At 44.2% G+C, this 27,570-nt stretch overlaps 1 non-coding gene across 1 annotated transcript; it reads left to right on the top strand.

Moving 5' to 3' along the window:
- Positions 1-4,716: 4,716 nt before the first annotated feature.
- Positions 4,717-4,850, top strand: LOC128571411 (small nucleolar RNA SNORA70). Its single transcript, XR_008375829.1, has one exon. It is a non-coding gene; the product is annotated as a small nucleolar RNA SNORA70 (small nucleolar RNA).
- Positions 4,851-27,570: the final 22,720 nt, after the last annotated feature.

Below are 27,570 nucleotides of genomic sequence, written 5' to 3'. Positions count from 1 at the left end.
AGTTTACTTCACTGAGTTTGTTCCCAACCTTACTCCAAGTCAGTGGTTTTCATCTGCCCTGAGAATTTTTAAAGATCATTAATTAAATTATTTTCAAATGAAGTTCAAAGCACAGTAAATATATTCTTTTTTTTTTTTTTTTTAAAAAGGCTGACTTTAAAACAAAATGTTTGCTATCAAACTTCTTAAAACTAAATAAATGCAAAAGAACTTTAGGTTTCATAGCAGGGTTAATGGAAGGCAAAAGCATTCTATAGATAACATGGTTGTGACAATGTGTGTGATCCTGAGACTATTAATGTCTAGAACAATCAGAAATTCCAGGCAATATTTCAGACTTTCAAGGTCCAAGTTAAGGATTTGCATGGTAACAGGGTCTCGGGTAATATCTGGATGATGGATGAAAGAAAGAAAAGTTCACTGAGGCAAATATATCAGATAAAGAAGGATAAAGTTGGAAAACGTGATGAGGATGGGGGGCAGAGGGCCCAGGAGGGGTGGAGAGATCTGCTGGGCTGTTGGCAGCTGGAGAAGGATAGTGGCCATACCCTCCTCCTGCTCTTCCCTCTCACCCTCAGAAACTCTCTGTGACTCTCCTGTGCTCTGTGACGCAGGCCTGGGACCATATATACCTAAGCCCTGGCACCCTCAGCCCTCAGTTGCTTCAGGCAGCATAGCTATTGAGAGAATGGACAATATTTTCATTTCTCTGAATAGTAATCCTGAATTATGGTGGAGCCTACACTCTACCATTTTAAATGTGGACCCTCAATTTACATTTCTGGGATTTTTGGCATTAACCTTTATATATGTGACGTACCTGGTCATGAATTCATTCCTATCAACAGCCTGGGACCATAAAGATAAAAAGGGAAAGGAAAACACAAGAGATATTCTTCATTGTTGTTTTCCATTTCCATCCCCATGTTTCTAAATGAGCTGGTCGGCCTGAAGATTGGTAGATATGACTCCGCTAGAGGAAGAGGTGGGGCGGGGCTAAGGGCTCAGGAGGACTAAGGTCCCACCTCAGGCTCACAGGTGCCTGCGTGGGTGTAGTGGAAGGTTCCAGGATAAAACCCCAAATACAGTGAGGTTGTGGTCCTGGGTTGGCACACCTAGAAAGCATAGGTTCTCTGAAGGAGAACAGGCTCCTGACACTTGATGGAGAGTCACATAACCATGGCAGGTGTCACTTGATCAAGCCTTCCTTCTTGCTGCACTGATCAGGAGAGCAATGTCCAGAGCTTACAAACTCTGTCCCCAGGATACAGGGTCCTCTGCTGAGGGAGAAGATGTGACTGTTGGATTCTGACTCAGTGTCCTCTCCTCCTTGAACACAGGGCTTCTGAGAGCATCAAGTGGGGATTTCAAACACAATTCTCCTTTGAACTTTTCAAAGAAGGAAAAAGTGGAAATATTTTATCATTTTTTAAAATTGACAGAAGGAACTAATATTCTATCAATTAAAATGAAGAATCACATTATTTGTGGATAAAGAGTGTCTGCACTTCCTAGAGCAGTGGTTCTCAACCTTCCTGATGCCGCAACCCTTTAATACAGTTGACAGCTGCTATCCTAGTGAGTGGAGTGAGAGGAGTGAGTCCCAGCCTCTTAATCTTTTTTGTTCCCAGCCTCAGGAAAAAGCCCAGAAGATAGGGAGAGGTGGAAGGAGAAGAGGTGAGTAAAGTTCTGCCTACTCGATGTGAGCTCTTCAAGGGGAGCCGTCCTATTCCTTCTGTGAGGTCCCAGGTCCCTGATCTCTGAGGAAGTCACTTGCTAGACACTGTCTCTCTGGGAAAAAGGGCCCTCAGAGGAGGCACTTCCAGGAAGACAGTGTGACCTGAGACACTTCTCAGAGTCCCTGCTCTGCCCATCTGTGGCTCTGGGTGTTGCCCAGTAGGTGGCCATGAGAGGTGGTGAGGGGGGACGACCCCTAGGTTGAAGTCCTAAGAATAGGAGGAAGGGGAAAAGGAAGGGGAGGGAGGGGGTGGTGGGCGGAGGGAGCGTGACTGGTGGGATTACACCTGCGGTGCATCTTACAAGTATATATGTGAAACTTAGTAAATGTACAATGTAAATGTCTTAACACAATAACTAAGAAAATGCCAGGAAGGCTATGTTAACCCATGTGATGAAAATATGTCAAATGGTCTATAAAACCAGTGTATGGTGCCCCATGATCGCATTGATGCACACAGCTATGATTTAATAATAATAAAAAATGAAAATATGAATAACCTCAGCAGGTTATTCATTTCAAGTATCCTGAAATGAAAGACATTGCTGTAAGCAAGTAGAAACTTGAAGGACTTTGAGGCAGAAACATGGCAGATTGCAGCCTTCCCAGGGGCAGATCAAGGTCACCGAGGAGGTGGCCGCTCCTGAGCAGGCAGCTCATAAGTTGGATGCACATTTTAAAAAGGCTGGGAGCCAAGCACAATAAGCTGGAGAAATGATGAAAAACTTTTTTCTATGGAACGAAGTCTCTTTTAATGGAGAAGAACATTTTGTAAGACCTAAATCCTGAGATTAATGAATTGTCCAAATTCCTCAAAAGGAAACTCTTCTGGCCATCCCAGGAACATCCCACCCCTGGAGTAAACAGGAGGATTGTGGTTACTTGCGAACCTCCTTTGGGAAGTGTCCCTCACATATTCACACTTAGAAGTCCTTACCTTCCACTTGAATGCTTCTTCATCCACTCAGGAGAATATTACGACATTTATTCCTGGGTACTCCATGTTCCCCTGCTTTCATCCCAGTCCCCTGGGATAATTTCCCGGTCATTCTTTATACTTGCTTTGGGAGGGAGAGGGCCTGGTTTAGGGAGCCAACACCATTATCAGAAATGCGAAAAACCTCTGTCCAAGAGAGAGCACTTTGGAATAGAGAGGTCTATAGAGTCTAATGTATCAACTCAGACCCTGTCCTTAAGGAGTTTATTTTCCAAAAATGAATTCAAACTTTTTAATTTATGGGAACTCCATAATATAAGAATGACAACGCCATCTATGTCCAGAGAGAAGCATGAAGTACGGATTGTTTAGAGCAGCAGCATCTGTACAATGACCTGTGAATTTCACCTTTAAATGCTGGATGCTTTGCCAAGTATAGTCAGGTCTTGTGAAAAGTCAAATAATTTTGACTGAAGGCAATTTCAAAGCCGCTTGTGGTTACACACATGAAAGGTCAGTCCTTAATTTAATTCTGATTTACAAATGTTTATTTACCATCTATTACACTATCTCACAAAGCACCACTGCTGTAGTGGTGATATAGCCCTGATCACACAAACTTTTCAGCCTTCGTAGAGTTTGCCTGTTAATACGTTCGTGTAAAATGAATCAAGTTGGCAGATTTCAAAACAGGACAGTTAACTGACAGAATGGAGTTTGCAGTATGGACACCATGAACTTTCAAATAGAAATCATTTTACACCTAAACCAAGACACATTGCTGTGCCAGTTTGCTGATGCCCCAATTTGCTCTTATTTTCAAAGACATTTTATGGTTTATAAATATTATGATCAGACAATAAAGTGGTCTTCCAACAATTGTTCTAGAACAACAGCTGACAGTTATATAGTCTTTTTTTAGTTATATAGTTTTTAATAAGTGGTATTAATGTAGATACATGTTCTATGGAATTTTTAATCTATGATTCATTTAAATATTACAGCAGCCCTGGGAGGCAGGCGCTACTATTATTCCTATGTTCAGATGAAAAAAAGTGAGGGTAAGTAACTTGTCCAATGTCAAACTGATGACTTGGGTGTCAGGAGTCACCCTCAGGCTATTTTGTGCTTAATCTGTTCCTAAATTTGGAACACACTATGTGCAATGCAAACAAAATATTTCCAGAATCTTTTGAGCAGTGATAAAGACAGCGGGAGGTGCCTTTGTCTCAGGGACCCAACACAAAGAGTCACAGGCACACAACCTCTGTTTCCTGCCCTCAGTCATGACGATAGGCCCAGTCTGGACACATAGGGGCACCAGAGCTTGTCTGTGTGATAGAAAAAGAGATGAACCAAAGCATAATCTTTTCTGATCTGTTTATTAGCCTGAAAACCCTCTGGATCATGTTGGTACTTACAAGGGTACTGCAGCAAAGACCCAGTGTACGAGGCTTAGGGCCTGTTTGGATGCTGACGTCAAGCTGAGGTAGCTTATGGCAGTTGTCACAGAGAGAGGCCATGGAGGGTGGCCAGCAGCTAATGAGCAGCATCACACAGGATACAGATCCTTGGTGGGGTGCACAGAACCTGTCTGACCTATGGGCTTGCAGGGCTCATAACTTGATGATCTCAGAACACACGTGCTGTGAGGGCAGAGGGACCACCTACTGTTAACCAAGCTCCCCACGAAGGAGAGACTCAGTATCAAGGTGCTCGTTACAAAAGGGAGATACTGCTTTGTAGTGACAAGGATCTGGTGCCTCTTACCGAAGTGTGTGAGAGCCACGTTAATCATCAGTGGTTGTTGGTGGTCACCAAGAGACATATTTTCCAAGAGTGTAGTAAGGCATCATTGCCACCCCACAACCCAGAAACAATGTTCCAGGAGCCTGACAGTTCCCACACGCAGGCCCAGGGGTGGGTAAACCGGCCCTTTGTGCCCCAAACTGATGCAGAAAGGGCTCCTCCATGCAGACGGACTGGTGACTACCATTGTTTAGATGATCCTCAATGCTCTTTGGTGAAAAGCAAGAGAGAACTGCAGCTAATTAAGCCAACCATGCTCCTTTCTTCATGGAGGCCTGGTGTGCAATGGCTGCAAACAGCAGCCTCCTTGGTAGTGTATACAGCCTGTTGCTTTATAGGTTCCTCTAAGGGACTTCGGAGACATTCCTTTCCAATACATGTTCATGTGTTAGAACTTGTGCTGTCCACAATCTAGGGTCCAGACAGGTATGTGTGGTACCTTTGGAAAGTCCCACGGCACTGTGGCCAGGGTTCACACTGGTCAAGTCATCATGTCCCTCTGCACCAAACTACAGAATAAGGAACATGTGACTGAGGCCCTTTGCAGGGCCAAGTTCAAGTTCTCTGGCCTCCACTTCACATCTCCAGGAAGTGGGGTTTTACTGAGTTTACATCTAAATTTGATAAATTTGAAGACATGATGGCTGAGAATCAGGTCATCCCAGATATCTGTGGGGTCAAATACATTCCAAGTCATAACCCTGGACAAGTGGTGAGCCTTGCACTCACGAGGACTTCTACTGTGTTGCCTGTCATTTGTGCCTACCAATAATAAATCCTAGTTCCTGTCCAAGAAAAGGAAGATAGAAATTGACCCTGCTCAAATAATTGGCATGTTGGATATTTAGGCTGCTGTACATGGACAGGTCTGGAGGGCCCCAAAACAGGGAGCTCAGGAGTGGTCTCACAGCCTGGCCAGTCTGGTCTGGAAACCACCACAATTTCTGTTTCTCACTCGGGTTTCAAATGCCAATGAGTATCTAATTTTCAAGCTAATGTCTGACCTTGGCCTAGAGGAGGCCCATACATGAGTCTTCCTAGACTGGCATCCATGAAAAGAGCTAATTCTTCAGTGGAAGTCAGGGTGCTTCTCAGAACTGAAATCAGTGCTGAACTGCTCCAAAGCAACAGAAGCCCACAGCACGTTAACAAAGCTCATGAACCAAAGACCATCAAGAGCAAACTTATAATAAAGAGAAGCTGGGCTCACTGGGCCAGGGGGATGCCCCCAGAGGAACCAGGGGCACTGTGCTAAGAAGGAGTCTGCATGGGCTTATTCGACACCTGGGTGTTGTCTTGGTGATTTCAAGGATTTTAGGAAGAGAGGATCTCTTCTGGATTGGATGTGACTTGGAAGTGGTTGCAATTAATAATTAGATGTCTTAATACTTTTTATCTAGGAGGCAAGATGAAAGTGAGAGTAGAGATTCATTGGTGAAGGAGCCGTCATCACTGATGTTAGGCAGAGAGGAATGTTTAGTGATTTTTGTGATTGTTGAGTGTCCTCATCATTGTCTTATTTCAGACATGATCAGAGTGGCCTTGCCTCCTTCCATTCTGGAAGTATCTTCAGTGTCCCTTGTGAACCTTTTGCTCTGGCTGCCAGCTGTGAACTATCAGAGGAGACTCCAGGGAAGGCTGGGACAAATGGAGTTTCTCATTTTCTTAGTCTTTGACAGTCATCAAAATAGATCAGGGCCCCTTGCCCTGATGTTCCTCCTGGGGACTTAGAGAGTCACCAGAGTTTAAGGTGATTTCTGCAGCTAGCTGACCACATCCTTTGGGGCTGCTACCACCAGAAGTAGATAAAGGGGTGCTGGAGCAATGCCCTGCAGGTGTTGACCACATGACACTCTGGGACTGCAGGGCACTTGGTACAATTTTATTAATAAGTCTGAGGATGCCTTTAGATTTTACTAACTTGGTCCTTATGCCCCGTGAACCCAGTCTCTGACTGAAGGAATTTTTCCCCCCAAGTAAGAGTGTTGATATACAGAGATTTAGTGGTTTCCAAAACTGAATCATTAAACAACATAGCTGGCCCACAATTTAATGGTCAACAAGTATCCTTCATGCATCGATGCAACTTCTTCCTCTCATTGCTGATGGCCCAAATTCTCCTGAAAACCTTAATCTTGGGATGACGAACTGGGACATATGCATGGTCAGAGTCCTTGTAGGTGAGGGGCCTCACTGCCAGTGGAAGGGGCAAAGGAAAGAAAGGAGACACTGGGCCACTTTCCTTTGAATTATTTTGCTTCTCATGTTGTGACTGCTTGAGCTCTCTGTGTAGGCTCCAAATTATCACTGTCTCTTCTGACTGTTTCATGAAAACACCCCTGGGCCAGCTCCATAATGACCAGAGGAAACGCGGGTTCCTGCAGCAGGCTTCACCCCCTAACACCCTGGGAGCTGTGCAGTGTGCTGTTGGCTGCTGTTTCCTGCTCCTCCCTTTTTCCTTCTGTCTCTGTTCATCCTCCTAGGCTCTTGGTGAATTTGTCTTGGTGGAAAGAGATGTCAAGATTAAGAAGAAAGGAAAGATTTACAGCCTCAATTATGGCTAGGCTTAGTATTTTGATGCTGTCACCACTGAATATGTGCAGAAAAAGAAATTCACTGAGGTGAGTGAAGCTAGTCCAGGCTACCAGCACAGAGCCTGCTATCAATGTGGGGTCCTGTTATGTGGCGGCTTAGGGAACCTGGCTGGAAGAAGTTGATGCCATTGTTTATAGCCCTGGTCACTGTAAGTGTGGCAGACTCTGTCTTACTTCATAAGCAATCAATATCTTTTATAGCCAAAATTTACCTACCAAAGGTAATGCTTGCCTTTACAAATGAGTTTTTTTTTGCAGGAGAAATTATTTCTAAAGAAGGTAGAATCTGGCATCTGGGCACCGTGAGTCTGGGGAGATAGGACTCCAGGCATCTCTGGCTGGTGGGAACTGCCTATCATCACTCCTATGAAAATACAGGGAGTCAGCGAGAGACTTCTGGACCCCAAGAGGAGGACTAAAACAGTGGAAAGCCGGCAAGTGGTCGCGTGTGTTCAATCCGTCTAAACCCGCCCACAACTGTAAGTTCAGTAGCAGCGAGACTGCAAACCAGAAAGGCCTTACCTGTGAACTGTTTTGATGTCCTTGGACTTGGCACTGAGTTGAACTGCCTTGGGGAAGGCCTGAGCGTGAGTGCGGAGAACTTTGGCCGTTGTCTAGGGCCCCAGTCTGAGCCGCTGAGCCAGACGGAGCTGATAGTGTTTGGCGGTGGGTCACACGGATCCATTGTCAGTGATCTGCCCCGGCAAGCTCTGCCCTCAGGGTCGCAGAGCTAGAAACGGGTGGGAGCTGGTAACCCAGCAACCAAGTAGCCTAAGGGTGGGGTCTGAGCCGCCTTGCAGCCCTAACCCTCAGGGGCAGAGTGAGATCGGTTTTGGCACACTGAGTAAGTGCATAGCCACTTCAGCAGCGATTCCAGCGAGAAAGCTTGGAAAGCTTCTGCTCAGCAAGTTTACAAGTTCAAAGGGCCTTTTAAGTAGGCTGGAGATTTAGGGTGTCTACCTGCTGGGGTTTGAGAAATCAGCAGCCTCCAGTCGTATCAGAACTGTGACTAACATCTCATACCCCAGAAGACCACGTGTTGCCCAGACAATATTCAATAACATATACAAACTGCTTTGTTTTTGGTTGTGTATTTTTTTCTTCTTTTTTTTTTTTGGTTTGGTTGTTTTTTTTGTTTGTTTATTTTGACGTTGCTGATGTTCTTTTGTTTTTTTAATTTCAATCTTTTCCACACAGATCCCTTTTTCTTTCTCAATTTTCCTAGTTTAATTATAATTTCCCATTGCTGCCTTTTTTAATAACTTCAACTTCATTTTTGCTAGTGTTTCTACCGATATAATTTGGTTTTTCACCCAATTTTATCCCCGTAAAGTTTTCTGTTTGCTTCTTTTGGTTTGATTTATAGCATTTTTGTCTTTCCTCTCTACTTGGTGGAGGTGGGGTACTGTGTCTGATCAGGTTAGCAAAGAGCTGCTGACCTCAAGGGAACCACGCAACTGGGCACCCCCAGAAGGTGGGGTTTTTTAAGGTTGTGTCAAAGTACCCTACTGTACACCTATATTGCCCTGTCTCCCTCTTTCTGTGCCTCTCTTCTTTTTGTCAATATTCCTTATACCCACCCCCTCTCCTTTCTCTATCTTTCTTTTTTTCTTATCACTCGGTCCTCCTTTCTTTCATCCCCTTTTTTTGCTCTTCAACCTTCTCACGCTTCTGGTCCTATAACCCTTAGTCCACTGGCATAAGAACTTAAAGAGCAAGAGGAAGTGAAAGGAAAATTAGGGCAAGGAAACAGATAAAAGAAATCACTCATGAGGAAGAATCAGCAGAAAACTCCAGGCAACATGAAGAACCAGTCTAGAACAACCCCACCAAGGGACCATGAGGTAGCTACTGCAGATGATTCCACCAGTATAGAAATGTTAGGAATGACAGAAAGGGAATTTAGAATACACATGTTGAAAACAATGAAAGAAATGATGGAAACAATGAAGGAAATTGCTAATAAAGTGGAAAATAACCAAAAGGAAATCCAAAAACAGAATCAAATAAGAGATGAACGATATGAAGAATATAAAAAGGATATAGCAGACCTGAAGGAACTGAAACAGTCAATTAGGGAACTTAAAGATACAATGGAAAGTATCAGCAACAGGTTAGACCATGCAGAAGAAAGAATTTCAGAGGTAGAAGACAAAGTTCTTGAGATAACTCAGACAGTAAAAGAGGCAGAAAAGAAGAGAGAGAAAGCAGAACGTTCACTGTCAGAATTATGGGACTTTATGAAGCGTTCCAACATACGAGTTATAGGAATTCCAGAAGGGGAAGAAGAATGCCCCAGAGGAATGGAAGCCATACTAGAGAATATTATAAAAGAAAATTTCCCAAACATCACCAAAGAGTCTGACACACTGCTTTCAGAGGGATATCGGACCCCAGGTCGCCTCAACTCTAACCGAGCTTCTCCAAGACACATTGTGATGAACCTGTCCAAAGTCAAGACAAAAGAAAAGATTCTGCAAGCTGCCAGGAGTAAGCGCCAGTTGACCTACAGGGGCAAATCCATCAGAGTTACCGCAGACTTCTCTAATGAAACTTTCCAAGCAAGAAGACAATGGTCATCTACCTTTAATCTACTTAAACAGAACAATTTTCAGCCCAGAATTCTGTACCCTGCTAAGCTAAGCTTCAGAATTGACGGAGAAATCAAATCATTTACGGATATACAAACATTGAGGAAATTCGCCACAACAAGACCAGCTCTACAGGAAATACTTCAACCTGTTCTACACACTGACCACCACAATGGATCAGCAGCAAAGTAAGAACTCAGAAATCAAAGGACAAAACCTAACCTCCACACTGATGCAAAAGATAAAATTAAGCAATGGACTCTCACCAAATAAGACAAATAGAATACTACCACACTTATCAATTATCTCAATAAATGTTAATGGCTTGAATTCCCCACTGAAGAGACATAGATTGGCTGACTGGATTAAAAAACACAAGCCATCCATTTGCTGTCTGCAAGAAACACACCTGGCCTCAAAAGACAAATTAAAGCTCCGAGTCAAGGGTTGGAAGACAATTTTTCAGGCAAACGGAATTCAGAAGAAAAGAGGAGTTGCAATCTTATTTTCAGATACATGTGGATTTAAAGCAACTAAAGTCAAAAAAGACAAAGATGGTCACTTTATATTGGTCAAGGGAAAACTAGAAGAATACATTTCAATTCTAAATATTTATGCACCCAATTTAAATGCTCCCAGATTCTTGAAACAGACCTTACTCAGTCTGAGAAATATGATATCTGATAATACCATCATAACAGGGGACTTTAACACACCTCTTACAGAGATGGACAGATCCTCTAAACAGAAATTAAACAAAGATGTCAGAGATTTAAATGAGACCCTAGAACAACTATGTTTGATAGACGCATATAGAACACTCCACCCCAAAGATAAAGAATATACATTCTTCTCATCACCCCATGGAACATTCTCCAAAATTGATCATATCCTGGGACACAAAACAAATATCAACAGAATCAAAAGAATTGAAATTTTACCTTGTATCTTTTCAGACCATAAGGCACTAAAGGTGGAACTCAACTCTAACAAAAATGCTCAAGCCCACCCAAAGGCATGGAAATTAAACAATCTTCTGTTGAATAACAGATGGGTGAAGGAAGAAATAAAACAGGAAATCATTAACTTCCTTGAGCATAACAACAATGAAGACACAAGCTACCAAAACCTGTGGGATACTGCAAAAGCAGTTTTGAGAGGAAAATTCATCGCTTTAGATGCCTACATTCGAAAAACAGAAAGAGAGCACATCAACAATCTCACAAGAGATCTTATGGAATTGGAAAAAGAAGAACAATCTAAGCCTAAACTCAGTAGAAGAAAAGAAATATCCAAAATCAAATCAGAGATCAATGAAATTGAAAACAAAAGAATCATTCAGAAAATTAATGAAACAAGGAGTTGGTTTTTTGAAAAAATAAATAAAATAGATAAACCATTAGCCAGACTAACTAGAAATAGAAAAGTAAAATCTCTAATAACCTCAATCAGAAATGATAAAGGGGAAATAACAACTGATCCAACAGAGATACAAGAGATCATCTCTGAATACTACCAGAAACTCTATGCCCAGAAATTTGACAATGTGAAGGAAATGGATCAATATTTGGAATCACACCCTCTCCCTAGACTTAGCCAGGAAGAAATAGACCTCCTGAACAGACCAATTTCAAGCACTGAGATCAAAGAAACAATAAAAAAGCTTCCAACTAAAAAATGCCCTGGTCCAGATGGCTTCACTCCAGAATTCTATCAAACCTTCAAGGAAGAGCTTATTCCTGTACTGCAGAAATTATTCCAAAAAACTGAGGAAGAAGGAATCTTCCCCAACACATTCTATGAAGCAAACATCACCCTGATACCAAAACCAGGAAAAGACCCAAACAAAAAGGAGAATTTCAGACCAATCTCACTCATGAACATAGACGCAAAAATTCTCAACAAAATCCTAGCCAATAGATTACAGCTTATCATCAAAAAAGTCATTCATCATGATCAAGTAGGCTTCATCCCAGGGATGCAAGGCTGGTTTAACATACGCAAGTCTATAAACGTTATCCACCATATTAACAGAGGCAAAAATAAAGATCACATGATCCTCTCAAAAGATGCAGAAAAAGCATTTGATAAAATCCAGCATCCTTTTCTAATTAGAACTCTGAAGAGTATAGGCATAGGTGGCACATTTCTAAAACTGATTGAAGCTATCTATGACAAACCCACAGCCAATATTTTACTGAATGGAGTAAAACTGAAAGCTTTTCCTCTTAGAACTGGAACCAGACAAGGTTGTCCTCTGTCACCTTTACTATTCAACGTAGTGCTGGAAGTTCTAGCCAATACAATTAGGCAAGACAAGGAAATAAAGGGAATCCAAATGGGAGCAGAGGAGGTCAAACTCTCCCTCTTTGCTGATGACATGATCTTATACTTAGAGAACCCCAAAGACTCAACCACAAGACTCCTAGAAGTCATCAAAAAATACAGTAATGTTTCAGGATATAAAATCAATGTCCACAAGTCAGTAGCCTTTGTATACACCAATAACAGTCAAGATGAGAAGCTAATTAAGGACACAACTCCCTTCACCATAGTTTCAAAGAAAATGAAATACCTAGGAATATATCTAACGAAGGAGGTGAAGGACCTCTATAAAGAAAACTATGAAATCCTCAGAAAGGAAATAGCAGAGGATATTAACAAATGGAAGAACATACCATGCTCATGGATGGGAAGAATCAACATTGTTAAAATGTCTATACTTCCCAAAGCTATCTACCTATTCAATGCCATTCCTATCAAAGTACCTACATCGTACTTTCAAGATTTGGAAAAAATGATTCTGCGTTTTGTATGGAACCGGAAAAAACCCCGTATAGCTAAGGCAGTTCTTAGTAACAAAAATAAAGGTGGGGGCGTCAGCATACCAGATTTTAGTCTGTACTACAAAGCCATAGTGCTCAAGACAGCATGGTACTGGCACAAAAACAGAGACATAGACACTTGGAATCGAATTGAACACCAAGAAATGAAACTAACATCTTACAACCACCTAATCTTTGATAAACCAAACAAGAACTTACCTTGGGGGAAAGACTCCCTATTCAATAAATGGTGTTGGGAGAACTGGATGTCTACATGTAAAAGACTGAAACTGGACCCACACCTTTCCCCACTCACAAAAATTGATTCAAGATGGATAAAGGACTTAAATTTAAGGCATGAAACAATAAAAATCCTCAAAGAAAGCATAGGAAAAACCCTGGAAGATATTGGCCTGGGGGAAGACTTCATGAAGAAGACTGCCATGGCAATTGCAACAACATCAAAAATAAACAAATGGGACTTCATTAAACTGAAAAGCTTCTGTACAGCTAAGGACACAATAACCAAAGCAAAGAGACAACCTACACAATGGGAAAGGATATTTGCATATTTTCAATCAGACAAAAGCTTGATAACCAGGATCTATAGAGAACTCAAATTAATCCACATGAAAAAAGCCAACAATCCCTTATATCAATGGGCAAGAGACATGAATAGAACTTTCTCTAAAGATGACAGACGAATGGCTAACAAACATATGAAAAAATGTTCATCATCTCTATATATTAGAGAAATGCAAATCAAAACAACCCTCAGATATCATCTAACCCCAGTGAGAATGGCCCACATCACAAAATCTCAAAACTGCAGATGCTGGCGTGGATGTGGAGAGAAGGGAACACTTTTACACTGCTGGTGGGACTGCAAACTAGTACAACCTTTCTGGAAGGAAGTATGGAGAAACCTCAAAGCACTCAACCTAGACCTCCCATTCGATCCTGCAATCCCATTACTGGGCATCTACCCAGAAGGAAAAAAATCCTTTTATCATAAGGACACTTGTACTAGACTGTTTATGGCAGCTCAATTTACCATTGCCAAAATGTGGAAACAGCCTAAATGCCCACCAACCCAGGAATGGATTAACAAGCTGTGGTATATGTATACCATGGAATACTATTCAGCCATTAAAAAAAAATGGAGACTTTACATCCTTCGTATTAACCTGGATGGAAGTGGAAGACATTATTCTTAGTAAAGCATCACAAGAATGGAGAAGCATGAATCCTATGTACTCAATCTTGATATGAGGACAGTTAATGACAATTAAGTTTATGGGGGGGGGAAGCAGAAAGAGGGATGGAGGGAGGAGGGTGGGGCCTTAGTGTGTGTCACACTTCATGGGGGCAAGACATGATTGCAAGAGGGACTTTACCTAACAATTGCAATCAGTGTAACTGATTTATTGTACCCTCAATGAATCCCCAACAATAAAAAAAAAAAAAGAAGGTAGAATCTATACTTCCAAAATTCACCAATTCAGTCCAGAACCTCTCGTAAGCTCCAAACTATAGAGTTACTCACTCAGTTGTACTTGTTTTTCTGAATAACAGCACTACCTCATAGGCTATGTTTTAGAAAAGATGAAAGTGAGTTTGAGTTTTGTGCAATTTATATTTTAATTGTTCATTAGGAGTATGGGTGTGAGAGAGAGAAAGAGAGATCAAGTGAGAAACCAAGTGTTGAGTTTGTGCTGAGTGCTTCTTCATGTCAGGACACAGCAATGATCATTATTGACCTCATTCTCCTAGGTCTAGGAATAGACAGGAAAGACACGAATGGTATGATCCCTGCCCATAGGTCAGTAATTTTATTTCTATGCCAAGACTAATACGCAAGAAATTACTAAGGAAGAATATAAGAGAATATATAAGTGATACAAAAATTTACAGTAGAGATGCAATAATTAGGATGTCATGTCCCTTTGACTCACTTGGTAGAAGAGATAAAAAGAAACACTTGCAGAACACTGCACAATAGGAGCTTTTGAGTGCTAATGAAAATGGCATGTTTCCTTTGAAAGAATCAAGCTTTGGCTCAGCACCTGTAGCACAGTGGTTACACCGCCAGCCACATACACCCAGGCTGGCGGGTTTGAACCCCACGCGGGGGGCAGGGGAACAACAATGACAACTGCATCAAAAAAATAGCCAGATGTTGTGAAAGCTGCCTGTAGCCCCAACTACTCAGGAGGCTAAGGCAAGGGACTTGCTTGAGCCCAAGAGTTAGAGGTTGCTGTGAGCTGTGATGCCACAGGACTCTACCAAGAGCAACATAGTGAGACCCTGTCTCAAAAAAAAAAAAAAAAAGAGAAAGAAAGAAAGAAAGAAAGAAAGAAAGAAAGAAAGAAAGAAAGAAAGAAAGAAAGAAAGAAAGAAAGAAAAAAAAGAAAGAAAGAAAAAGAAAGAAAGAAACAATCAAGCTTTCAGCCAATTATGTGGAAGGTTTAAAAAATATGAAGATTGCTGCTCTTCTTTCTCTGGTTAAGTATTTCTTTCTTTTCTTTCTTTCTGTTTTTTGAGACAGAATCTCACTATATTTCTAACTTTACCACTCATCTGTCTGGCAGATGTGCTAAAGGAGATCACTCCTTAGAGAGTTGGTTGGATTTTCTGGTGGTTTGTGAATCCAGGGGTGACTCATTAACACCACTAGAGGCCTGGCTTTAAAAATATATCCAAAGCCTGGTCATTTCTTACTGGCTATGCTGTTAGTGCCCCCGAGGGCTAAGTCTGCAAGGGATCTCAGTTCCCACCTTTAGGCTGCTCAGTCACAAGATTACAAGCTCCCGCCTGATCCTTGCTCTGCGACCCTGAGGGCAGAACTTGACAGGGTACTTTTCTCACAATGGCTCTGTGTGGTCCATGGATGAACACTATTAGCTCAGTCTGGGGCCCCAGACAATACTCAAGTCCTCCACACTCTTGTCCAAATTCTCCCAAGGTAGTTCAATTGAGTGCCAATTCCAAAAAAACCAAAGCAGCTCACAGGTAAGGCCTTTCCAGTTTGCAATCTCACTGCCGCTTTACTTACAGCTGAGAGTAGGATTAGACCGAATGAACACATGCAACCACTTGCCAGTTTTACGCTGCTTTTGACCTCCTCCTGGGGTCCAGAAGTCTCTCGCTGACTCCCTGTGTCCTCAAAGGGATGTTTATGGTTATATCCCACAAGTCAGAGATGCCTGGAATCTTGTCTCCCCAGACTCACCATGCCTGGTTGCAAGGAAGCTGTTAGTTGGCCACAATCTTGCCCCTCCTCTCCATTTTAAAATTTTATTACCAGATAGAAATGTTTGATGAAACTTTTCTCCTTTTTCCTCGGGGTACAGACGTTCACCTTTCTGAGCCTATTCCACAGTTCACTGTGACCAGGAGACTGAGCTCCAGCCAATGGAATGTGGGTAGAAAGTGGGAATTCCATTTAGGCCTGACCCATAAAAACCTCTCACCACCATCCTCACTAATCTTTCCCCTTGTGCCTGGTGCAGATGACCATGTACCTAGGAAAGCCAGTTTTAAAGGTGAGGCTACAATAGAAGAAACTGTGATCCCCAAATCACTGCCAATCAGGAACAAAACACCCATTTAGGTTTCGGAGAGAGAGAAATGATCTCTTATGGTGTGAAACCACTGAGGCTATAGAAACCAGGTTACCTGAAAAAATGTGAGACAAGGTTTTTCCAACATTATTTACTGAAAGTTCATCCAGTCACCACTAATTTCAAATATTTATTTATTTATGCTTTGATTCAGTGATTTATTTTAGACAGAGTGTCACTCTCTTTCCCAGGCTAGAGTGCCATGTTATCAGCCTACCTCACAGCAATCTCAAACTCCTGGACTCAAGTGATCCTACTGCCTCAGCATCCAGAATACCTTCTCTGATAATTTTTCTATTTTCCGTAGAGACAGGGTCTTGTTCTTGCTCAGGCTGGACTTGAACTCCTGAATTCAAGTGATCTTGCTGCCTCGACACCCAGAGTGCTAGGATTACAGGCTTGAGCCACTGCTTCCATCCCATGAAATACGGTTACCTTTAGCAGACGCTAGAGCAGCACATAGAAGTATGGTTATGGCACTGTCCTGTGAACTATAAATTTTACTTGAGCCTTAGTTTTCTCATAAATGAACTGAAATCCATGAGAATATCATACATACTCAGCTTTCAATACATGATAATTTTAGTCAACATTGTTTTAATTATCATATGCTAAGCTCCCTTACACATGGGTCTATTCTTGTCCGTGATATATTTGTCTGTTCCATGTTTCCTTATTGTGTTCTAGGTCTTGCTTTTGGATTCAGTTTTCATGTGGTTAGCCTTAGTTCCACCCCAATATTTGGGCAACTGGGCCTCTACTGTGCATCTCAGATGTGATAAGGTCCTGCTTTGGCTTTTCTCTAGCCCCTTCCAAGGCAGTGAAGAGTCTATGGGACCTACCCAGACTTCATCTCCTCTCCTTCAAGACTATGGACTGTGGTCATGACAATCAAGAATTCCCTGTCCACCTGGCCCCTAAGCCACTCGCAGAGCATGTGCAGGTCTATTCTCTGGCTTCTACCTCCTCAGGCAGTTCACAGTTCTCGGGAGAGCTGAGGGCCAGGCAGAAAAAGCCTGCTTGAGGTGGTTTGGATGGATCTCAGACTTGTAGACTTTGGTTTCTGTATGGGTGGTGCGAGTTCCCTTGCTGAAGATAAAGATGGAGCCAATGTTAGGAAGAAAAAGGGCAGGGAGCAGAGAACATAATTTACAAATCTGCCTTTGCACTCCTAGGTAGCTTCTGCAAAGAGTAAGGAAGCCCTTGGCTGGATTATATACTTGGAAATATGTTTTTTTTTTTTTTTTTTTTGTGAACATCTGTGGTAGGAAAGCTTCAGAGTCCTCACAACAAACAGATTTTTTGTGATTTAATTTGACTGCTGATATAGCTGGGAATAAATCAGACACTGGTTAAAGAAAAAGAATCAAGTTTGAAATAATTGCTCTACTATATTCCAGAATTTGGCTTTCCTGGTGAGAGGCACAAGGCAATCGAATTCTTATCTCTCCCACTTACACATTCCCAGAAGCCTTTAGGATGTCCTCTTTACCTCTGGTATATTGAAATTATGACATTATAAGTGGACACCCAGCACTGCATCCTTCTCCATTGTTCCTGTTTGACACTGATACACATGTTTTGATTCTGGCTCCTGTCTTGTTTCAGTACAATAACAATTCAGATGTTCTGTGGATAGTGGTGTCTTTGTCCTTTAAAATGACAATGATAAGAATTAAAACTTCCTCAATGAATTCTCCTCATAATTGAACTTTTCTTTTATCCAGTTTCCCATTAGTGCTCTGAGGAATGCATCATGTCCCTGGACAATGTCTACTACAAGGTCTTTCTGTGGGTTTGTAACTAATTAGAATATGTGGCAGTTAGCTATAGCTGCATAAGAAATAACCACAGAATACAGGGATATTGAACAATGAAGATTTCTTGAGCATCAGCAGGATGGCTAGGAGATTGTTCTCATCTAGCCTTGGCTAGGGCAGCTCAGTGTCTCAAATCTCTCATCCTACACAGACTAGATGGCTGGACCCCATATGCCTTCCCAGGAATGACAGAAAGTCCAGGTCAGCAGGCCAAATCATACCTTCACTTGCATTTGGCTGATTTCCTATTGACCAAAATGCAAAATCGCTTGCATTTTGGCTGATTTCCTATTGAGCAAAGCCAGACACATGTCGAGCTCTGGGTTGGAAAATTACACCCACCTGCTGATTAGTAGGACAGTGCAAAGTTGCATAGCTGAGATGGTGGATACCGACAATGGAGAAGAATCAGGCCATTAATTTCATCATAGGTCGAGTAGTGTGTATGCCCTCTTGTAGTACCCATGCTGTCAACACCAACGACATTTGTGCAAAAGATGGACAACACTGCACATGTACAGGCCGAGGGCGAGTGTCAGGGCCGTCCGGGATGTTTCTCCTCCACTTCTGTTCAACCTCCTGCCCTACTGCTGTACCTTGTGTTGCCAGTAGGTGCTCAGGTCAGGCTGGTCACGGAGGCTCCTGATGCTGGAACTTAGAACCTGGAGTGCTGAGCGTGCTGCTCAGAACACAGAATGTCAGCAAACACTGATCCCTTTACCTTGGCAAAGTCTGTAGTCAACACAAACCTCCCAGAGTAGCGGACCCTATTCGAAGAACCTGACTGTGCTGAACTGCCCTCATGGGCAATTACCTGGACAAATCTGGCCCGCAGCAGCCTGCGCCAGCTCAGGAGGGCAGGGACCCACAGGAGAGGCTGGACCGCCCACCCGCCCGGACCTCACCTCCCGACCGGTTGACCTATCCTCTCTGGCATGTTACCCCTTGCTCCCCACTCCTCTGCTCCCAGCCTCCAGGAGGCCTTGCCACGGGGACTGTGGGATGTCCTCAAAACGGTAGGTGACGGTACCTCCAAGATGGGATCCGCTTCCACAGCCTAGGTATTCCCATGGGGGGGTACTTCCCAGGGTGTCCTGGGATGGCTGCCCCAACAAGAAGACCCTGCTACCTGTTTGTGGTTTCAGGTGGGTGGGCCACCTGGGGACTGTGAGGATCCTCCCTCCTGACAGGAAATGGACTCGCTCTGTAGGACCGAGCAGGTGATCAGCTCAGCACCATCCTCACCATCACGTCAAGTCCCAGACCCAAGTGCCAAGGAGACTGTCCCGAGTGCCCTCAAAGACAGGATGAAAAAGACACTGAGGGGAGAAGACCAAATATTTGGTGATGGCCAGGAAAATAGAAGAAGTTGCCATGACAGAAGTGGGACTGGACATTCAGCCCTTGAGCCCCTGGTGGCCAAAGGAGTCCCCGCTCCTTTGGTGCCTAAGCCTGACTGTCTGAAGAAAGGTCCCAATTCACAGGGCTCAGAGGACCCCTTGAATAAGAGATCATGCACATCTTCTGCGAGCTCCTTGGCCAGCACGTACACATGTGGCATCCCCGTCCCTAGACGCAATGCCATTACCAGCTCCTGCAGCTCTACCCGAGGCTTCTCAGGGCTCCAGAAGAGAAGCGGCCCCAGTTCCTCTCCCTCCTTATCCCGCTCCCAGACACAACAGAGGCCAGAAAAGAAAATAATAGGAGAGGAGCTGTGTCATCATTGCAATTCCTCAACTCCACCTGTCATAGACAAGGAGTCCCAGGGAGAGAAGGCTGCAGAAACGACCACGCGAAAGGAACAAAACTCCTGGAGTTCCCCATCTACACCTCCCAGCTCTGGGCCTCGAAAAGGGAAGTTTCAGCTGCTGCATTGTAGGCGGGGGAAACCTCTGACATTGCCTCCACCTCCAGAGCTTGGCTATTCAGTCACTGCTGAAGACCTGGACTTAGAAAAGAAAGCTTCATTCTATTTGTTTAACAAGCTTTTGGCAGACACAAATGAAGCTGCCTCCACCTGCCTCCCTGAAACCCCAGCTACTATGCAGCCTGCATTTACTTTGACCCCATCTCCTTCAGAGACTGCATCCTCCATGGCCTCCCTCCCAGCCCCAAGCACTAACCCACTGCTGGATAGCTGGATGGAAAGGCAGAATCCCCCAGGCCTCCCACCCTTCCCGGAATCGGCTAGACTGGGAACCACTGAGGACCATCTGTTTGCAACAACACTCAGCCTTCTGGCTGGGATGGACATTTCACAGTTGGGGCCCCTTCCAGACACCACTACAGACTTAATTTCCACAGTCGAGATGATGGAGGTGGACCCACCAGACACTGATACCAGGTCACCTGTAGCTCTTCCAGCGGAGACGTTTACCAAATCCCAACCCTATCTGGCCCATCCGCCAGTGCCATGCAAGGATTTCAGACTGGAATGCTGAGCACCCCACCTTCTAACCCTCCATCTTCTGTGGCTCCTGCTGTGCCTTCCTCATCTCCCCTGAGCAGTGTGAGCCGCACTCTGGCATATGGAAACTCTGCAGCCCTGGCCTGAGCTAAAAAGCGAAAAACAACCCCACTCCAGCCAGGCTTTGGCACTGCTGTTCATTCAGCTTCTGGAGGTTTGCTAACCATATCCTCTGCGTTGGGGACACCTGCTAGCACTCAGCCAGCCTTTGCTACCACCACGGCTGTTTTCTCCCTTGCTAGAGCCTCCACCCCCAGCTTTAGAGCCACAACCCAAACCAGCAGCAGAGGCCCCATTAGTTCAATGTCTGGTCCCTTCCCACTGGGGACATCAGCTGCCCCACCTGCCAGTCAAGACATTGAGAAGAGTAAGGATACCCCAGACCACACAGCCACCACCTCTGGCTTGACAGCTTCAACCCAAACCACCAGCAGTGGGACCAGTGGCTCAGTGCTTGGCTCCTACACATTGGCGGCCTCAGCAGTTCCAGCTCGCAGCAGGGCCTTGGGAATCAGTGTGGCTACCCCAGGCTTTAGATCCACATCAGGAGAGTTTAGCATCGGAGCAGCACAGAATGGGACCAGGAGCACTACCACCAGCTATGGGGGGAGCTTACGTCAGAAAAGGCCACGTACACCCATCCCAACAAGTGAGGTCTTCAAGGTGCCCAGCCCGCCTGTCAAGAAACCTGCAGGCGGAGCCACCTCAAGCCTGGGCACACCCATCCTGACAAGTGAGGTCTTCAAGGTGCCCAGCCCGTCTGTCAAGAAACCTGCAGGCAGAGCCACCTCAAGCCTGGGCACACCCATCCTGACAAGTGAGGTCTTCAAGGTGCCCAGCCCGCCTATCAAGAAACCTGCAGGCGGAGCCACCTCAAGCCTGGGCACACCCATCCTGACAAGTGAGGCCTTCAAGGTGCCCAGCCCGCCTATCAAGAAACCTGCACCTGGAGCCAATTCAAGGCCGGGCACACCCATCCCGACAAGCGAGGTCTTCAAAGTGCCCAGCCCGCCTGTCAAGAAACGTACAGGTGGAGCCATCTCAAGGCCGGGCACACCCATCCCAACAAGCAAGGTCTTCAAGGTGCCCAGCCCACCTGTCAAAAAACCTGCACCTGTAGCCACCTCAAGGCTGGGCACACCCATCCTGACAAGCAAAGTCTTTCAGGTGCCCAGCCCGCCTGCCAAGAAACCTGCACCTGGATCCACCTCAAGGCCGGGCACACCCATCCTGACAAGTGAGGTCTTCAAGGTGCCCAGCCCGCCTGTCAAGAAACCTCCACGTGGAGCCACCTCCAGTGCCACCTTTCATCAGAACACCGCCAGCACTGGAGTGGGCTCATCGGGCAGCAGCATCTCTGTTGGAGCATCCTCAACACCCACCCAAGGCTTTGTTGGAGGTGGGCTTGTCATGTCTCCAGCCCCTGCATTTCCCATTAATGCAGGGTCCAAGGATACAGGTGCTCAGCGGCAACTGCATATCAGAAGGAGGCTCACCTCTAACAAGTTGCCTTTGTCCCTTGACTCTGGTCCCCCAGCATCTTTCCCAAATCTGGACCATGGCACCTATTAGGAAGAGGCTTTTACCCTTCAAGTTAGTACCTGCCTTATGGGAAGGGAAGGCTGGTTACAGCAGGGCAGAGCCAGGGACCTTGACTTAGACCATCTCACTGGTGAGGCTGCAGAACATTCTGTACATTCAGTTCACTCATTTCCCTAACTCTTGCTTAGTGTGTAACCTTACTCGGGTGGCCTCCATGCCTACCTTTGCCCTGACAGTCATCTTTGCTGGCAGCTATAAGGTGCAGTCCACTTGGATGTCTGTGCATTTGATAGGATTGGGAAAGACTTCTTTCTAAAACATTTCCTTACTTGGCTTGGTTATCAGAAGTGGCTCTCTTCCCTGAGTTCCCTTAGGGCAGTGGTTCTCAACATTCCTCATGCCGTGGCCCTTTAATACAGTTCTTGTGGGTCACGACGCACAGGTTGAGAACCACTGCCTTAGGGGACTCTTTCTCCATTTCCTGCTGCTTTGTCCCTTGTAGGATTTCATCACAGTGTATGCTGCCTTTGCCATTTTCCTCCTGTCTATTCTGAGTCAATGCCTCATCTCCCAACCTCTCTGCCAGCTGGCCCCTAAAAGCTTGCTGGCAAAGGACTGTTAGCATGGCAGAGCCAGGGGTCAGCCACTTCCCTCCGAGAGGGCAAAGCTCTTAGAGCGGGCAGGACACCCACGCCTGCGGTCAGCTGCCTCCTACCCAACCTCCTTGGTGGCCTCATGGGGCCCTTGTCTGCCTCTGCAAGATAATACGTACGAGGCCTTGTCCTGTTACTTGTCTGATGCTCCTGCCTATGTTTGAGGAGAAATTGAATTGTATGAGTGGCGCCATGTTGGGACTTAACTGCTTCAAGTTTTCTGGGACCCAGCTAACTGAAGGGGTGGACATTACAACCACTGTCTGGCTGCAAGTGCTGCCCCTGAATTTCAAAAGGTTTTTTTCCTTTAAGGGCTGGCAGACCTGGAGGGTAGGGGTGGGGAGGAGTTGAGTAAATACCTCCTGGTAGACAGCTGGGTGCCCATAAACTTGAAGCAGTTAAGCCTGGCACTCCCAACATGCCACCACTGATACAATTCAATTCTTCCTCAAACATTCATAGGCATGAGCCTCACACAAATATCACAGGGCAAGGCCACTCACATATAATCTCAGAGAGGCAGACAATGGCCCCATGAGGCCCCCAGGGAGGTGGGGTAGGAGGCAGCAGACAGCAGGCCTGGGTGTCCTGCCTGCTCTAAGAGCTTTGCCTTCATGGTGGGAAATAGCTCACCTCTGGCTCTGCCATGCTAACAGACTTTTGCCACCAAGCTCTTAGGGGCCAAACTGCCAGAGAGGACTGGAGATGAGACATTGACTGAGAAATGGCAGAAAGGAAATGGCAAAGGGAGCACGCACCCTGGTCTCCAAGATAAAGCTAAACTTCAAGATCATTTTCAAACAATGAAATTCTACAAGGGATGAGGGAGTATTACCCTCCACTTATGAGACCTCACTGGGGGCTACCTCACCCATACTCTAAGTTACAAAACCTACCTTAATGAACCATACTTTCAGGTTGCAACTTAGTTATTTTCCCTCCGAGAGCCCTGTCCAGTCATTTCCCCTTTCCTGCTTTATACTACAACCACATGCCCAGGCCCAAGAGCCCCACTGTCATGCCCATCCTCTTTGGGAGAAGACTGAATATGAGTGTCATGCCAACTTTTCTGAAGAGTGTTCTACGGTTGGGATTTTGCCCATCACCTGTTAAGAAGACCAAAATTTAGGGTCAAATACTAATGTATAGTTTGTTAACACTATTTTCATTGTTTTAAGGTGTTTACTATATTTCTTTAAAAGCTGAGGATGCTGAATGATCTTAAGTGAAATGTTAATATCTTTAGTTTTGATGTATTAGAATTTAGGGTTATAAAATCATAAAACAATAAGAAATATGTGTTTCTGTCACCACTTCCAAAATAAGAATGTTTCCAGAGAATGCTTTATAGTCATCATGTTTGTGACAGAAGCCCTACTTCCAATTTATCTCTTTCTTTAGAGTGGTTCTGTATATTCCAGTTACCTAGATGCTCTTTGGAGATTTTTGATATAATTTAAGGAAGATGGCTTGATATCTGCTTTTGGAATCAGAAAAAAACAGGAATATTTATGATATTTGTGTATCTGTATGTATTTTTAGACTATCTTTGATATCTTACACATGGTTTTCACAATTTACTTTGCCATCACCCTGAAGAAATAAAAGCACTTCCAAAAGGTAATTTTTAAAAAAACAAAATTGTGGGAACAAATTTTAACTTTGTAAGATAAATAGTCAGAAATTGAACCCTCAGTAATAATGAACATGGGGAATATTGATATATTAGTTGACAATGTTGCTTCTTCATTTGCATGGAAGTTGATCATCAGGTACATAAAGTTGTTTTTGCTGTTCAAAATAAGTTATGTGAAAAGATGTCATTTTCAAATGTATGCATTGTAACCCTCAGTATAAAGCTGTATAAAAAATTAAATTGGAATGTATTATTGAAAAGTGAATTTTGAAATTCTTCTTTGTCAAATGATACCTAATTTGGAATGAGGGAAGGAGCACCAACTAAAAGATGGGTTCTGTTCTCTAAAGAGAAAAGTCTCAGCAGAGCAATAGAATAAAGTGTTATGTTGAGTATAAATATTTAAAAAATTAAAAGAAAAATAAAAAAGATAAAGATAAATACCTTGAAGTTCAGGGGATCCCGGGGCTACCCTCACTTCAGACCAGCTGACTACAAATTCTGCGGTTCCCACAACCACCTTTTTGGTTGATAATTCTCTAGAAGGACTCACAGAACTCCGGAAAGTGTTATTTGTGAGCATAGTTTCTTAGAGTGAAAGGATGCACATTAGAACTGGGGAAGGAAGAGACACCTTGAGCACAATCTGGAGCATTCCAGATGTGCAGTCTCGTGTCCTGGGAACACGTTCCCCTCCTAGTATCAACAAGGTGAGGCAGGACACACAAAGTCCCGCCAACCCAGGAAGCTCAGCCGAGCCCCAGGTGTTCAGGCTTTTTCGTGAACTTGATCACATGGTGTTTGCATAGTTGACCATTAGCCTTCAGCTCTTCTGGTTGTCAGAAATCGTAGGGGATGTCCTAAATCCCCCAACATACATCACCTTCTTAGACTGTCTGATGGCTAAAGCCCCCAGGCAGTTAACAATGCTGTGATGAGGCAGGACACTCCAGGGACTCTGAGATTTCCTCCCAGTAGCTGAAGCCAGAGACCAAACATCTCTCCAGGTGAAGAGAATTCTCTGCCTGTATCGGGGAAGACATGTTCACCATGAGCTTGCTTGCCCTGTGTAGCTGCCATGACACTATCCATAAACATCCTGGTTTTCCTCTCCTTCTGGGCACGTGGTGGGGTTACGCTTCCTTCCTTTAGCCTTTTGAAGATAGATGTGCCCTAATGACTTGCCTTTGTAGAGGAAATGATGAGAAGGCAGAAACTTCAGAGTCAACATAGGTTCACCACGTTCCCTTCACTGATCTCAGGAGCCTGTGAAAACAGGTTGGGATGAAGGGCCCATGAGCCTGGGTCCCTGAGAAACTAGGAATAAGTACCCCTCAACAACCCTTGATACACTGTCCACATCAGTGAGTGGAAACCCTTTGTTGTGTTAACTGGCTAAGATTTGGGAATTTTTATGGTAGCACAGCATATCCTGGTAGCCAGATATTATACTGTGGTGGATCGTGGGCAAGTTATTTATCTTCTCTGTGCCTCAGGTTTCTTTTTATAAAAAGCAGACAGTAGTACCTGCCTTTTGAGGCTATGGCAAGAACAAATGTTACACATGGTAGTAGTTTGCTAGAGAAGTCATAAGAAAGTACTACAGACCTGGTGGCATAAGTAATTATTTTCCTAGCATTCTGGAGGCTGGAAGTTCCAGATCATGACCGCAGGGTTAGCTTCCTCTGAATCCCTCTCCCAGCCTTGCATTTGGCTGTCTTCTTTATCCCTCTTCACATAAAGATTCCTTTGTGTGTGTCTGTGTGTTCATGTCCTAGTCTCCACTGTGTATAAGGACAACAGTCATGTTGGATTAGAGTTCACCCTAATGACCTCATTGTAACTTCAATACCTCCTTTTTAAGGTCCTATGTCTGTTTACAGTCACATTATGACATTCTGAGTGTTAGCACGTGAACATGTGCTCTTCAGGGGGACACAGTTCAGCCCATATTATACGTGGAAAACAGTTACAGCAGAGCAGTACATGGCACAGTAAATGTTCAAGTCAGTTAGTGATTATTGTGCTTTATACACTAATCTTTGGTCATACTGTTGAGAAAATATGATCAAGACTTAATTTTACTGTTGAAAGTTGCTAAATACTGTTTGAATTTTACTGAAGAAAGTTGCTAAACACTGTTTGATATTATCCCTAGTTAATGAATATATAATAAATAGTCACCAATGCTTAGGCACAAGACATTTTAAAAATACAAACAAGCCACTCTGAAATTGCTATATGCCATACTATCTGATATATGATATTCTGGAAAAACATAAAACTAGAGACAGTGAAAAGATTAGTAGTTGCCAGGGGTTGTCAAGAAGGTTGAAAAGAACAGGCAGAGCACTAAGGATCTTTAGAGCAGTGAAACTACTCTGTATGCTACTATAATGGTGGATACAGGACATGTGTCCAAACTCAAGCCATCCCTTTGTAATCTAGTCAGCTGCTGATTTCTGTTTTCACCAGTAAACTTTAGCCCAGGAATTATTTGATTAACACTAGGCTGTAAGGCATCTGGGTCCCTGCCTTTAGGCTGCTCAGTTAATAGATTACTAGCTCCCACCTGATCCTTGCTCTGGGACCCTGAGGGCAGAACTTGACAGGGTAATTATCTCACAATGGCTTCGTGTGGCCCATAGATGAAAACTACTAGCTCAGTCTGGGGCTGTAGACAACACTTAAAGTTCTCCACACTCTTGTCCAAGTTCTCCCAAGGTAGTTCAATTGAGTGCCAAGTCCAAAAACACCAAAGTATCTCACAGGTCAGGCCTTTCCAGTTTGCAATCCCACTGCCACTTTACGTACAGCTACTGGTAGGATTAGACCGAATGAACACATGCAACCACTTACCAGTTTTCTATTGCTATTGTCCTCCTCCTGGGGTCCAGAAGTCTCTTGCTGACTCCCTGTGTCCTCAAAGAGATGTTTATGGTCAGATCCCACAGCCAGGGATGCCTGGAGTCTTGTCTCCCCAGACACAACATGCCCACTTGCAAGGAAGCTGTTACTTGGTGCCATCTTGTTCCTCCTCTCCAGTTTTTAATTTTATTCCCAAACAGATAGAAATGTTTGATGAAACGTTTCTCCTTTTTCCTTGGGGTACAGCCATTCACCTTTCTGAACCTATTCCGCAGATCACTGTGACCAGGAGACTGAGCTCCAGCCAATGGAATGTGGGTAGAAAGTGGGAACTCCATTTAGGCCTGATCCATAAAAGCCTCTCGCTGCCATCCTCTCTAATCTTTCCCCTGGTGCCTGGTGCAGATGACCATGCACCTGGGAAAGCCAGTTTTAAAGGTGGGGCTACGATAGAAGAAACTGTGATC

This window comes from Nycticebus coucang, chromosome 18, assembly GCF_027406575.1.
Source record: "Nycticebus coucang isolate mNycCou1 chromosome 18, mNycCou1.pri, whole genome shotgun sequence".
NCBI lineage: Eukaryota > Metazoa > Chordata > Mammalia > Primates > Lorisidae > Nycticebus > Nycticebus coucang.
This window is presented reverse-complemented; position numbering and strand designations above follow the sequence as displayed.